The sequence below is a fragment of the Leptodactylus fuscus genome, chromosome 2 (assembly GCF_031893055.1).
Source record: "Leptodactylus fuscus isolate aLepFus1 chromosome 2, aLepFus1.hap2, whole genome shotgun sequence".
Taxonomy (NCBI): Eukaryota; Metazoa; Chordata; class Amphibia; order Anura; family Leptodactylidae; genus Leptodactylus; species Leptodactylus fuscus.
The window spans coordinates 89,307,254-89,320,855 of NC_134266.1; the positions used below are offsets into that span (position 1 = coordinate 89,307,254).

The window sequence follows — 13,602 nt, forward strand, 5'->3', positions numbered from 1 at the left end:
GTTTTAATCAAGGTTACAATCTATGTGTCAAATGTCATTCAAATCCGTTCAGCCATTTTTGTGTGATTGAAGAACACAAATCCAAACACACAAACTTTCACATTCATATTAGTAGGAAGTAGGATGTATTATATGTCCATGTCACCTTTATACGATTAGATCTATAGACCCCTGATATCAGCACATACTCAATAACAGCTAGTAATGTACTGCTTGCTGTGACCTGACAGTGGTACTGTTTAGAAGATGCCAATGTTCTGGGGACCCTATATGTCTGCTCAAGGTATGTTGCTAAGTTATCTCAAGTCGATATCTACAGAGGTAACAGGCATAGCAGGAAACTCACCCATGGTAAATATATCCGGTACTAAACAGGTCTTGCAGGATTCATGATGACTGCTTCTAGTTTTACAACACCTGCACAGAAAATCCACCCTGTACTCCAACTGTCAGTCATAAAATATAGCTTGGGTAAGGATGTACAACTGACTCACCTGTCACGGCTTACAATCTAAGTCATATGTCTTTTTCTAATCCTTCCAAAGAAGTCAATTTGATAGAGATGTGTTCTCTAATCCAAGCAAGTTATAATATTCACATCAAACAGTATCAACCTTTATAGTATAGAATCCCCTAATAAACACTTCAAGTAAAGACCAGCTGAAAAAACTTGTGGTGTGACTGTAAATACTTAGCAGGTACCTTATAAGTTTCCTTCACCTTTCTTACATAAATTGACAGTAAAGTATATCTGGTAGGTTTCTTCTTGGAAAATGGATCTGGTTTACTTGTAATCCACAGACTTCACTACAACTGCTCAAGTCTAAGGACCTCCGTAGCGAAATGCATTGTGGTTTTTCCACAGTATTTGCTGCATTTTTCCCTTATTAAATCTATAGGGAAAACACTTGCTTTTCCACAGCTAAAGCCGACCTATTTTTTTCTGCAATTTTTCCACAGCTTTAACCAGAATCTCAATCCCTTTGCTGGTTTGTAAAACCCGGCTTTTTTTTTTCCACTGCATTTCCGCAATGTGGGGCATTATCCTAAAACAAAGGCCACAGGTTGTAGAAACAAATGCTGCTTTTCATAGTACCAAAGAGAAGGAGATTTGTTTTCTTCAGTGTTTTCTACCTGTGTTTTTCACAACATGTGGCCTTAGCTTAAAGCTGAAGACATACTGTATATGAATAAGATTGCTTACTCCATTTATGACCGGTGACATCGCCAACTCTGCTTTTACGTACAGTGGCACATTATTGGTCATGTGACTAAGAGTCTGAGCATTAGCACTGGAGGCAGTGCTCCTGGCCCCTACTGAGCTCTGCAAAGCTCAGAATGGGGGTCACAGCAGGCTGGTATACATATTAGTAAGTTGGCTTATACAGTGCGGTGAATGAACTGCAAACTTTCTTGTTTCCCCACATGACTGCTTTAGTCTTGAACTGAAGTAATGTATGAGTGATACCAAAGCATCAGAACAATGGAAATGCACCAGCAGTGTGAACAGAGCCTGACTAACTAGAATGACCTATTTTATTTTCTACTCCCAATTTAGTTACTGCAGCAACCTGTACTAAAGTAATGAATCAGTATACTAACTCCCATATTGAGCAACTACTAGGCCCAGATGAAAATAGGAAGGGAAATATACAGCTTACTGCTACGGGATTACACCCTGCTGCAGTACCGTGTGTATACTGTACACTATAGCGGCAGTAATTCAGAAGCTTATAACATCAAAACACAGTACGGTGCTGTAACGCCTGTTCACATGGACTGTCACCGATCTGGGAAATGTAGCCATGACATGAGCTATAATTCATAGTTGTAAAACCAGTCTACAAACTAAGAGATTTCTCCATTCTACATCTGCTGACATAACCACCTTCTATAAAGCATTAATAGTGTTGTAAAACCAGACTGATGCCCTCCACCTATGCATCATACTATATTGTTCTGTTAAAACAAGAAGAACATAAACAGGACTGGGAATTTTAAGGATACGTTTACACTGTGCTTTTTTCCTGAAAACAAATGCATGCATTTTTATATTGAAAACACGTGTTAAAAAAAAAAAAAACACAAGTGGATTGAAAATAATGCAAGGATTTACAACTGCATTTTTCTAGAAAAAAACCACAATGTTAACCCACTCTAATGCAAAAACTTTAAGGCTAGTGATACACAGGATGCAAAGGCAGAACAAAATTTTGTTGCTGCTTCTGAAGTCTAGCAAATCCTATCCTCACTTTGCGTACACACAGTGATTTCCAAAATCATTGCGGTTTTGGAAATCCAGCATGTCAATTATACTTGAGGAAATGCTGGAGGTTTCCCAATAGGTACAAATGAAGCAGAAAGTCTGAAGAGATCCCCATTCTTTCTATCAAAAGCGGTGCACGGATTTCCCACAGTGCTTTTTTCTTCGGAACGCTACGTGGGGTCTTACCCTAAAGAACATTTGCCATCTTTTATACCAGGAGAACTGTACATGAAAATATTAATATGACCACATCCACTTTTACTAATGCCCCATCCCTTTTAGGGTTAGTTGACGCGGGGAGCCGCATCACTCTCGGATCAAAATCCGCCTGCCACGACTATCGAGGCTTCTGACAGTCGCAGCTTCTCCCTCCAGAGTTGGCCCAAATGAATGGGCCGACTCCGGAGGTTGCTGCCACGAGTTGGACACTGCGGCTCAACAAGTCGCGGAATCCGCCTGAAGAGAGGGCAGCCCGCTTCTTTTTTCAGTGAGCGGCAACATGCCGCTCAGGGAAAAAAGTAGCCTGGCGGTCTCCATAGACCACCATTGTGAGGGGGCGGATTATGACGTGGATTATGCGCCATAATCCGCCCCCTCTGTGCCCGTATGAAATAGCCCTTAGTGGTGTCATATGCCTCTTTGTGACATTGCCAACAAATGTGCTGGCCGTGCCCCTTTGGTGATGTGAATGGCACAGGGTTATGTCCTCAAGGGTCATATATCCTATGGATTTAAAACTTATCTGTTATTTCCTTTGACTTTTCAGGATAAGTTGTAAGGTGTGTGCACAATAAGTAACATTTTATGCCTTAAATTCTGCAGTTGTTATAGCTGTCTTTCTTGTCTTATCACCCTCTCTTCCTAATAACTCCTCTCCCTTCCTACTCCATAGACTTCTATAGAGAGAAGTTATCTGAGTCATGGACCTGCAGTCTGTCTTGAGTGGAATAGAGCAGTTATTTTCACAGTGAAAGTCACTTTAGCTTAGAGGGAAATAGAGTAAGTAAAATGCATGAAAGAAGGAAGATATATGACACAGTTTCTTACAAATCACCCATATTATTCATTTCAGCAAAGTTTGTTGCAATGACAATGATAATACTTATTTAGGTCAAAAACAAAGAAGAGAAACGCCGAGCGGCACAATAGTGTAAATTTCTATAGCAAATCTGTGGACTATTGATAGGGCCTTATTGGCCTCTTACCTTAGACGGTTGTGAAACGTCACAACCACTTAAAGCACCTATAACCCAACCTAGGGTGGCAGCGTCTTTGTCCTGGTACATCAGCAAAAACGTCAAAGGATTGAATGAACTGGAGGATAGCTATAAGAGGATTCTTTTAGCTAGACAAATGGACAAACCGCGCTCTTGCAGGAAAGATCAGTGGACAGCAATCCAACGTTGGGATATACAGTCCTATGAAAAAGTTTGGGCACCCCTATTAATCTTAATCATTTTTAGTTCTAAATATTTTGGTGTTTGCAGCAGCCATTTCAGTTTGATATATCTAATAACTGATGGACACAGTAATATTTCAGGATTGAAATGAGGTTTATTGTACTGACAGAAAATGTGCAATATGCATTAAACCAAAATTTGACAGGTGCAAAAGTATGGGCACCTCAACAGAAAAGTGACATTAATGTTTAGTAGATCCTCCTTTTGCAATGATAACAGCCTCTAGTCGCTTCCTGTAGCTTTTAATCAGTTCCTGGATCCTGGATGAAGGTATTTTGGACCATTCCTCTTTACAAAACAATTCAAGTTCAGTTAAGTTTGATGGTCGCTGAGCATGGACAGCCCGCTTCTAATCATCCCACAGATGTTCAATGATATTCAGGTCTGGGGACTGGGATGGCCATTCCAGAGCATTGTAATTGTTCCTCTGCATGAATGCCTGAGTCGATTTGGAGCGGTGTTTTGGATCATTGTCTTGCTGAAATATCCATCCCCGGCGTAACATCAACTTCGTCACTGATTCTTGAACATTATTCTCAGGAATCTGCTGATACTGAGTGGAATCCATGCAACCCTCAACTTTAACAAGATTCCCAGTGCTGGCATTGGCCACACAGCCCCAAAGCATGATGGAACCTCCACCAAATTTTACAGTGGGTAGCAAGTGTTTTACTTGGAATGCTGTTTTTGGATGCCATGCATAACACCTTTTTGTATGACCAAACAACTCAATCATTGTTTCATCAGTCCACAGGACCTTCTTCCAAAATGAAGCTGGCTTATCCAAATGTGCTTTTACATACCTAAGGGGGCTCTGTTTGTGGCGTGTTTGCAGAAACGGCTTCTTTCTCATCATCTCCCATACAACTTCTCCTTGTGCAAAGTGCGCTGTATTGTTGGCCGATGCACAGTGACACCATCTGCAGCAAGATGATGCTGCAGCTCTTTGAAGGTGGTCTGTGGATTGTCCTTGACTTTTCTCACCATTCTTCTTCTCTGCCTTTCTGATATTTTTCTTGGCCTGCCACTTCTGGGCTTAACAAGAACTGTCCCTGTGGTCTTCCATTTCCTTACTATGTTCCTCACAGTGGAAACTGACAGGTTAAATCTCTGAGACAACTTTTTGTATCCTTCCCCTGAACAACTATGTTGAACAATCTTTGTTTTCAGATCATTTGAGAGCGGGCTGTCCATGCTCGGCGACCATCAAACTTAACTGAACTTGAATTGTTTTGTAAAGAGGAATGGTCCAAAATACCTTCATCCAGGATCTGAATAAAAGCTACAGGAAGCGACTAGAGGCTGTTATCTTTGCAAAAGGAGGATCTACTAAATATTAATGTCACTTTTCTGTTGAGGTGCCCATACTATTGCAACGGTCAAATTTTGGTTTATTGCATATTGCGCATTTCCTGTTAGTACAATAAACCTCATTTCAATCCTGAAATATTACTGTGTCCATCAGTTATTAGATATATCAAACTGAAATGGCTGCTGCAAACACCAAAATATTTAGAACTAAAAATGATTAAGATTAATAGGGGTGCCCAAACTTTTTCATAGGACTGTATAAATTACAGTTTTATTGAGGGATAAAAGCACAAAGCGTTTCGGGATTTATAATCCCTTTTTCAAGTGCAATAAATCACCAGCTTGCTGTGTGTGCTCCTAAAGCTTATGGGATAAGACTATGATGGGGTCTGCCAGGTGTTTTTTTTCCCTTCATATCAGTTTTTCTCTTTTTGCAGTGGAGTCTCCATTTTCAAGATCTGTTTGCGGACAGTGAAGTTTTTGTTTACAGACTAAAAACCAATGAAGACCTTACAGTTTTTTTGCATTTTTTTCAAGTGGTAACAGAATACTCTTCAGCCTAGACAATCCTATGTAAACTGATCATTCCAGATTTTATACCTACATTAATACAAGGAGAAGATCTGAATGTCTACATCATAGTGAACACTCAGCTGTAAGAAATATGAGGATCAAGAGAAAACAAGAAAATCCTCACTGACATCTGCAATCTATTAAAACACAAGTACTAGAAAGTTGCACAACGCCTTGTTATAAAGTAGTTAAGTGTTAATTATATAACCCCCCCAAAAAACAACACTTTCATTTCTACCTGTTATGGTTGGCTTAGACTCTGTTTACACCTGTGTTGTGGCTTCCAGATATAACAAATCCACAACTCTTTGACAATTCCAGGGTGCAACAAAAACAACAGAGTCCAATGGATGAGGTGTCACTGTGCTCACAAGACGAAAAACACTGCGTGCTGAGTTATATCTTCTCTGAAGTCTGACAGATTTTGTAATGGAGCTCCAAGCACAAATGGAACCAAAGGTGGAGTCACGTAAACCTGCATTCTAACAACGAAGATGTGAAAGATAGTCCAGACCTGCTTTATCTGGATCATGTTCGCACAGTCTTCATGGACTAACCAATAATCTATAAGAGGTCAGATTTACTCTGATCGATCCTGTAGTATTGAGCGGGGGTAATTTTACATACAGATGAACAGATAAATGATGGTGTCTCTGAGTAATCAAAAAGGAAGCAACGCCATTACTTTACAACACGGGGTGCAAATAAAGCTGAGTGAACTACATACACTACATAATTGCAGTAATCCATAATAAATATTACTATACATTTTCTCTATATACTTAGGTTTATTACATTGAAAACCTCTGGTTTTCTGGCATAGTATATACATGCTACTCATAACTGCAATTAAACTGCATGCAGTTGTACAGCAAAGAAAAAGGGGCATGTAAACACAGCCTGAAGATGGCCAAACATTTCAGATTGTCAGCTGAAGGCTCATTCAGCCAAGGTCTGGTTCATATCTGCATTCGGTATCCCGTTCGAGGAGTCCGCTTGGGGACCCCCGAACGGAATACCGAACGCATTAAAAAGTGGCAAGCTAGAAACCACATGGACCTTATAGACTATAATGGGGTCCGTGTATTTTCAACGCGGTGTCCACATGAATCATATGGAGAGAAAAGCACTTCTTGCAGCACTTTTCCCTCTGCATGATTCGTGTGGACACCACATGGAAAAAACACGGATTATAGTTCCCAAGCGGACTCCCCGGACGGAATACTGAACGCAGTTGTGAACCAGGCCCAAGGGACCATTCAGACAATTGTTTGATCCAGGAGACACTTTCCATGTGACTTTGCAGACTGGTTATACAGAACTCACTGTATCATAGTGATGGTAGGAGTTCCAGCACAACCACAGGTCTACTTTCCATACTAACAGCATCAATTTTTAAATCTTAAAATTTATTTTATTTCTTTACTAAAAAAACTGTTACAAAAAAACCCCAAAAAACATAGAATGAAAGGCATTTACATCATGAGATTGAGTACACATCTATGGTCACACTAGTAATATATTGTTAGCAATATCTTCATGACAGTCAATATTAATCTAAGAACTCACGATTTCTCTTGGGTGCACCACAAACACATACGCACTCAGCCAAACAAGCATATATATGTGAACTAGGTGAAGATCTTTGTGCCTACATGTAATAGGATGCCTAGAGAGATCCATTAGGGCCCCATCAATGTCATATTATGGATTTATACAATTTCGAGGTTGTATGATGCCGCGATATGCTTGTGCCGAGTCCTGAATAGATTCTAGTAGCCATGGGGCAGAATGGACTAAACAATGAAGACTTCAAGAGTCTGTTAGAACCAGGCACAGACTAAAAAAATAAATAAATAGTACTTTCACTCATTATATAGGTCACACTGTGCCACACAAATCTGGGGGAAACCATGGTATTACCTTCCAAACTGTGCAGCCACTAGCTATGGCAGGTGCCGCTGTCTGGAAGTTATTCTGCTTCACACAGGCAAATCTAGCCAAGAGTGATGTTGGCTGTATTTCTTGGACCCAACACTGAGTCGGGGCGCAAACTCCCAGTATCATAGTCAGTTAGGATGCTAGGAATCCCCATAGGACTACTGTTGCATACGAAAAAATGGTTACAGTGTTGACAAGTCAGATCGCCAATTGCTACTTGTTATGATTGGACATCAGATCTTCCCAAAGGGCCCTTAGGCTGGGGCCACACCTTGCGAGTCTGTAGCACATTAACAATGAGCGCAGCTACAAATTACAGTAGTGGTGAAGGGGATGGGATCTAAATCCTATCCACACACTGTTGAAAAAAAAAACATAACACAAAGTGTTGAGCGGAGTCAATTTGACATCGGGTTTAAGCCTTTGCAATGTAATGGTTGAACTGCTCAGCAACCAGGTTAAACATGCAGCGAATACCAGACAGTTTCTGGCGCAGGTGGGTCCGCTGCGAGCCGCCACGTGTGGCTGTAGCCTAAATCAGTCATTGGTCTTGATGATGGCCACAGAACTATCATGGTTATTCATATAGTCACACCTGAAAATTTCTATGACTGACAGTCTGCTCCATACATTTGTTTCTGTAGAAAAAATACTGAAAAAAAATCTGCAGTGTGTGAACTAACCTGTAACCAACTATACAATTGTTAACCTTTGTCAGAACATCTTTGGAAGTAAAAATTACTGGTTCCAGTTGTTGCAATTCTGCCTCTTGGGTCAGAACACTTACTTATTCTGCAAACTTTGTCTTATTTGTTCTGGATCAACTTTTAGGTCATACCACTAATATTGGCCAATAAAACGAAAAATTTTCATATTGGTTAACTCGAGATTTAGCATACGGCATCCATTATTTCTGACATATTCCAATCCAAACGCTCAGGTCAGGATGTGCTGGGCTCTTCCTACATAGAGGGCAATCCTCCACTCCTTTGTCAGGACTCCAATCCCACAGATGTCCAGGAAGCTCTACATGATGGGCCACTGTTGCTATGTTCATAGACACTGCGGATATCACATACCAGTCCTGCCGTCTACAATGTCCGACTTTTGGGGTGACTTCAGCCCAAGACAATCTACTAGGGTCACATAGGAGTATCCCCAGAGAATACTGAGCGACCTTTCAATTCCTCTACAATCATTACATATACAGACATTGCTTTCTAGAAATCCAGGGCAAGCATCACTAGGAGTAGCATGCACATAAAATAACATCATGCTAGGATAGCATATAGCACAGCAGGATACATGACCGCCTGCTATTATTACATACACAAGGCTGTATATACAACATGATATTATATATATATATATATATATATATATATATATATATATATATTATATAGACTGATATTGAGGCATTGCCCACCTCATGCCTCATACATAGAAAAAATAGCCTCCAACTCCTTGCAGCCCCATAGCCTCAGCCATGCACCTTACACAAGCACCCCAGAAAGCAGATGACCAACCGCACCCCTGCTGATACCAGTGCACAGCCAGCGGCATCACAGGGGTTAACACAGTTAGGGATTGCTACAAATAGACGGATATCATGGCGGCCCAGGCTTATTTTCCGCTCCCCCTCACCTGCTTCCTTGTACAGTAGTCTGGTCCAATCCTCCGGAGAGATCAGGGGAGATCCGAAGGAAATCCTTGTGAAATGAGGCTGAGTGTGAGCAGAGCCGTGTGTGTATGAGAGTGTATGCGCAGCAGGCAGGGAGCAGCACACTGCTCAACAAGGCAGACAATAGAACTCCAAAGAGACAGTCGCCACCTAGTGGACGCGTGCCGAACTGCAAGATCGCTTATTAGCATACAGGCATGCTCTTATGCGATGGAGCATACAACTCTACTATTATTCTGTTAGAAGATTATATACAAGGGGAAAATATTAATAATTCAATAATGCTTATCCCTACTCTATTATCAAACTGACAATCCTTTGCCCTTAAAAAATGGAAAATATCGCTTAGCTGTGTTACCAATTATGACAACTAGGTGGAGCTAAAGTCCAATGTAATTTACAATGTAATTTGTGCTGTATACTGAGCAGTATTCATATATACCAGTCACTCAGTTGAGGTACCTGGAGTTAATAGGACTTTCATGTGGCTGCCCTAGGTCCGCCCTCCTGTACATTTACAGGCATAAGAGAATGGCAGATTTTGTAAAAGTCAAAGCCAGGCTTGTGGTTGTTCACTAGAATCACATCCACTTGGCAGGGACCTGGTCTATAAAGAGTTGTTCATGCCATGGGCATGCAGATTTCTTTTTGCTTTATACTAGGTTCACACTAGCGTTAGGGTGTCCATCATTTGGTTCCACATGGGGACGTGAAAGACGTAGAGGAGAGCCTGTCCACTTAAAAAGTGGTTCCCCACGTGTTTCCACCAGGGCTTCTCTCTCCGATTGTAGGCAGAATCTGAGGAACAGTCTCCTAGGGAGGCTCCAACCCAGATGTGAACGCATCCTTAACTATTATTTTACAACAGTAGATTTATGACCATAAACTCAATTATAATTATGCTCAATATATAATGTGAAATCATAGATTGCGATCGCACATCACATACAAAGTCAGAGGTGGAGAACTCCTCATGGGTGGGATTCAGACTGCCTATGTGTAGGGTGTCTGTGTTGTAAATTATTTTTACTTCAATAAGCAAGTCAAATATTATTATTATTATTATTAATAATGAGGATTATTATTAAAGGATTATCTTATAATAATAGCATTCTAAATATACTGTACTAGTTGTATCAATGTAACAGTATTCTCCTCTAAATTTTCCAAGACCATTAATACCAGCACCAAGCTCAGCACATAAGTACTAGATCCAGGTTTATTATGTAAAGGAGTTATCCGGTTTATAACAAGATGGCTTATCCTTAGGTTGCTCCTTGAATTTGTCTCCTTTCGTCAGTCAGTAAGGTGCTGCATAAGCTCAGCTCACCATCAGCACTAGAGGTCACTGAGGAGGTTGTAGGTATTGCAGTGCTGTCACATAGATTTCACTAATACCAAGAGTCACGCTCCCTGGGCACTGGTGATTTGCTGGGATCCTAAGTGTCAGACCTCCACAAATCTATTATTGATGGGCATCAATGTTAGTCTTCAGATATCCTCTTTGAAGGGATTGTCCCATCGCAAGGATCCTATCTATACTGCTTGTTAATGTGGATGTAAGACCATACCTCCCAACCGTCCCGATTTCCGCGGGACATTCACAATTTGGGTGACATGTCCCGCGGTCCCGGTTGGAGGGAGGTATGTCCCGATTTCAACTCAGATCTGCGTCCAGAGTTGAACACATATGCGGCTGAAGCAAGGAGCTGACACAGGTCAGCTCCTCGCTTCGCCGCTGTGCGCCTCTCCCGCTGACACATATGCGGCTGAAGCGAGGAACTGACCTGTGTCAGCTCCTTGCTTCGCCGCTGCCGCCGGCTACTGGCTTGTAGACGCGATCATCAAGCCAGTAGCCTGCGGCAGCGGCGAAGCTCAGCCGCATATGTGTCAGCGGGAGAGGCGTGCAGAGAGCTGCGAGGGAGCGGAGGAGAAGGCAAGTGTAATGTGGAGGTGGAACGTGAAACTGGGGGCAGATGAAGGAGAGGACGGCATGACACTGGGGGCAGAGATGGAAAGGACGGCATGACACTGGGGGCAGAGATGGAGAGGACGGCATGACACTGGGGGCAGAGATGGAGAGGACGGCATGACACTGGGGGCAAAGATGGAGAGGACGGCATGACACTGGGGGCAGAGATGGAGAGGACGGCATGACACTGGGGGCAGATGAAGGAGGGGACGGCATGACACTGGGGGCAGAGATGGAGAGGACGGCATGACACTGGGGGCAGAGATGGAGTGGACGGCATGACACTGGGGGCAGAGATGTGGGGACATGAATCTGGGGGCAGAGATGGAGAGGACATGAATCTGGGGGCAGAGATGTGGAGACATGAATCTGGGGGCAGAGATGGGGACATGAATCTGGGGGCAGAGATGGGGGACATGAATCTGGGGGCAGAGATGGAGGGACATGAATATGGAGGCAGAGATGGAGGGGGGACATGAATCTGGGGGCAGAGATGGGGGGACATGAATCTGAGGGCAGAGATGGGGGGACATGAATCTGGGGGCAGAGATGGGGGACATGAATCTGGGGGCAGAGATGGAGGGGGGACATGAATCTGGGGGCAGAGATGGGGAGACATTAATCTGGGGGCAGAGATGGAGGGACATGAATCTGGGGCAGAGATGGAAGGGGGACATGAAACTGGGGGCAGATGAAGGGTGTATATGAAACTGGGGGAGAGATAGAGGGGGGACATATAATTTACGGGTGACTGTAGGAGGATTATACTGTGTGCGGGCACATGAAAAATTAACGAGTGGGCCGAGTAAACACAAAAGTGGGCGGGGCCAAATTTGCTGCGACGCGCTATGCGGGACGCACATTTTGTCCCTCTTTCGGTTCTTCAAAAGTTGGGAGGTATGTAAGACTTTTCATAAATACACTACTGCAGCAAAGCTGCTGTGTTTGTCCACTATCTTACTTTATTCAATTCATTGTTGACACATCCCTTGACTTATCTGCTCAAAAGTCAAGTGATGTATCTGCTGCTCTCAGGGGGGAGGGAGGAGGGGCTAAGTGCACGGGAGTGAGCCTGTGTTTCTAGCTATTCCTGTGTCTACACCACATGACCTTCCTGCTCTCAGATAGGGGAGAGGAGCTGCTCTCATTTCTTCTGTTCTCCCAGTTATCAGGTTAGCTAATTCAATTGTGTTCATTATGGCAGAGACAGGCAGTCTCTGTATGTAACACTGAATGGAGTTGCTGCTGCCTGTACTTCATAGTCCAATATTGTGCATATAGTGTTTAAGGACCTTTGATGACATCACAGGCCCTTCAGCCGCCCCATAGGATCACGCTATGTGGTGGGCGGAGCTAAACGGCAGGTTACATGTAAAACCCCGCCCACCAAATGATGTAAGAAACTAGGAAGAAAGAAGATTTTACAGCAGTGAAGACTGGTGAGTATGCGACGTGGGAATACCCCTTTCAGTACAAGAAATACAGTAATATTAAAGGGAACCTGACAGTTCTACATGATACACTGGCCCCATAATGTGCAGTGTGAAGTAATTCCCTTTTCATTGCTGCCCCTGTGTAATCTTTCTGTTGCCGCTAAGTGAAGTTATTAATGTTTGAAAGCATAAAAAGTCATACGTAAATTATCCTAAATAGTCACAGTGGGCGGGGAACACACACAGTCATGACTGTAAGAGTAGGTACCCCTGAAGATAATCCAGAAAATGTGCAATTACACATAAGAAAAACTGAGAGAAAATAGCCAAAAATTATATAACTTCACACAAACTCCAAAAAATGGGCTGGACAAAATCACTGACACCTTCAACTTAGAATCTTGTTGTACACACTTTGGAAAATAACTGAAATCAATTGCTTCCTATAACCCTCAACAACCTTCTTACCTACAAAAGAAATAACCATGTGAATAACAAAACGTGCAATACTTCATTTTCTGGAAAAATTTCAAGGGTGCCAATACTTACGACCATGACTGTACCTAGCACAGTGCCATACGTTTGTACAGTAGCTGTGCATGGTATTGCAGCTCAGCCATAATTCTTCATTATGCATCTAAGGCAAGGTTCACATCTGCATTCAGTAATCCGTTCGGGAAATTTGCATGGAGACCTGAACCCAAAACGGAATACCGAACGCAGATGTGAACCGGGACTAAGGAGTTTCCATAAAATAATAAAGCACTGACTGTGCAAGGGTCTAAACCAATTAAATTGACAGAAAACGGGCATATAAAACGGCATTTAGTTTTATGGAACTCATACACAACAAATGATATAGCAATGTAACAACAAACCTTTTGTGCATCCATAAGCTATGCTAAGCTCTGTTAAGGCTCAGTTCACACCTGCGCCTGGTCTCCAACTGGGGATTCCGTTCC

General features: G+C 42.5%; 1 protein-coding gene across 1 annotated transcript in view; it reads right to left on the reverse strand.

The window, feature by feature from the left end:
* Nucleotides 1-9,322, reverse strand: part of PIK3C2B (phosphatidylinositol-4-phosphate 3-kinase catalytic subunit type 2 beta) — a 109,399-nt gene extending 100,077 nt beyond the window's left edge. The window contains exon 1 of the mRNA XM_075264102.1: nt 9,199-9,322. The gene's annotated coding sequence lies outside the window, so the exon portion shown is untranslated. The remainder of the gene's footprint in view (nt 1-9,198) is intronic.
* Between the last annotated feature and the right edge of the window lie 4,280 nt (nt 9,323-13,602).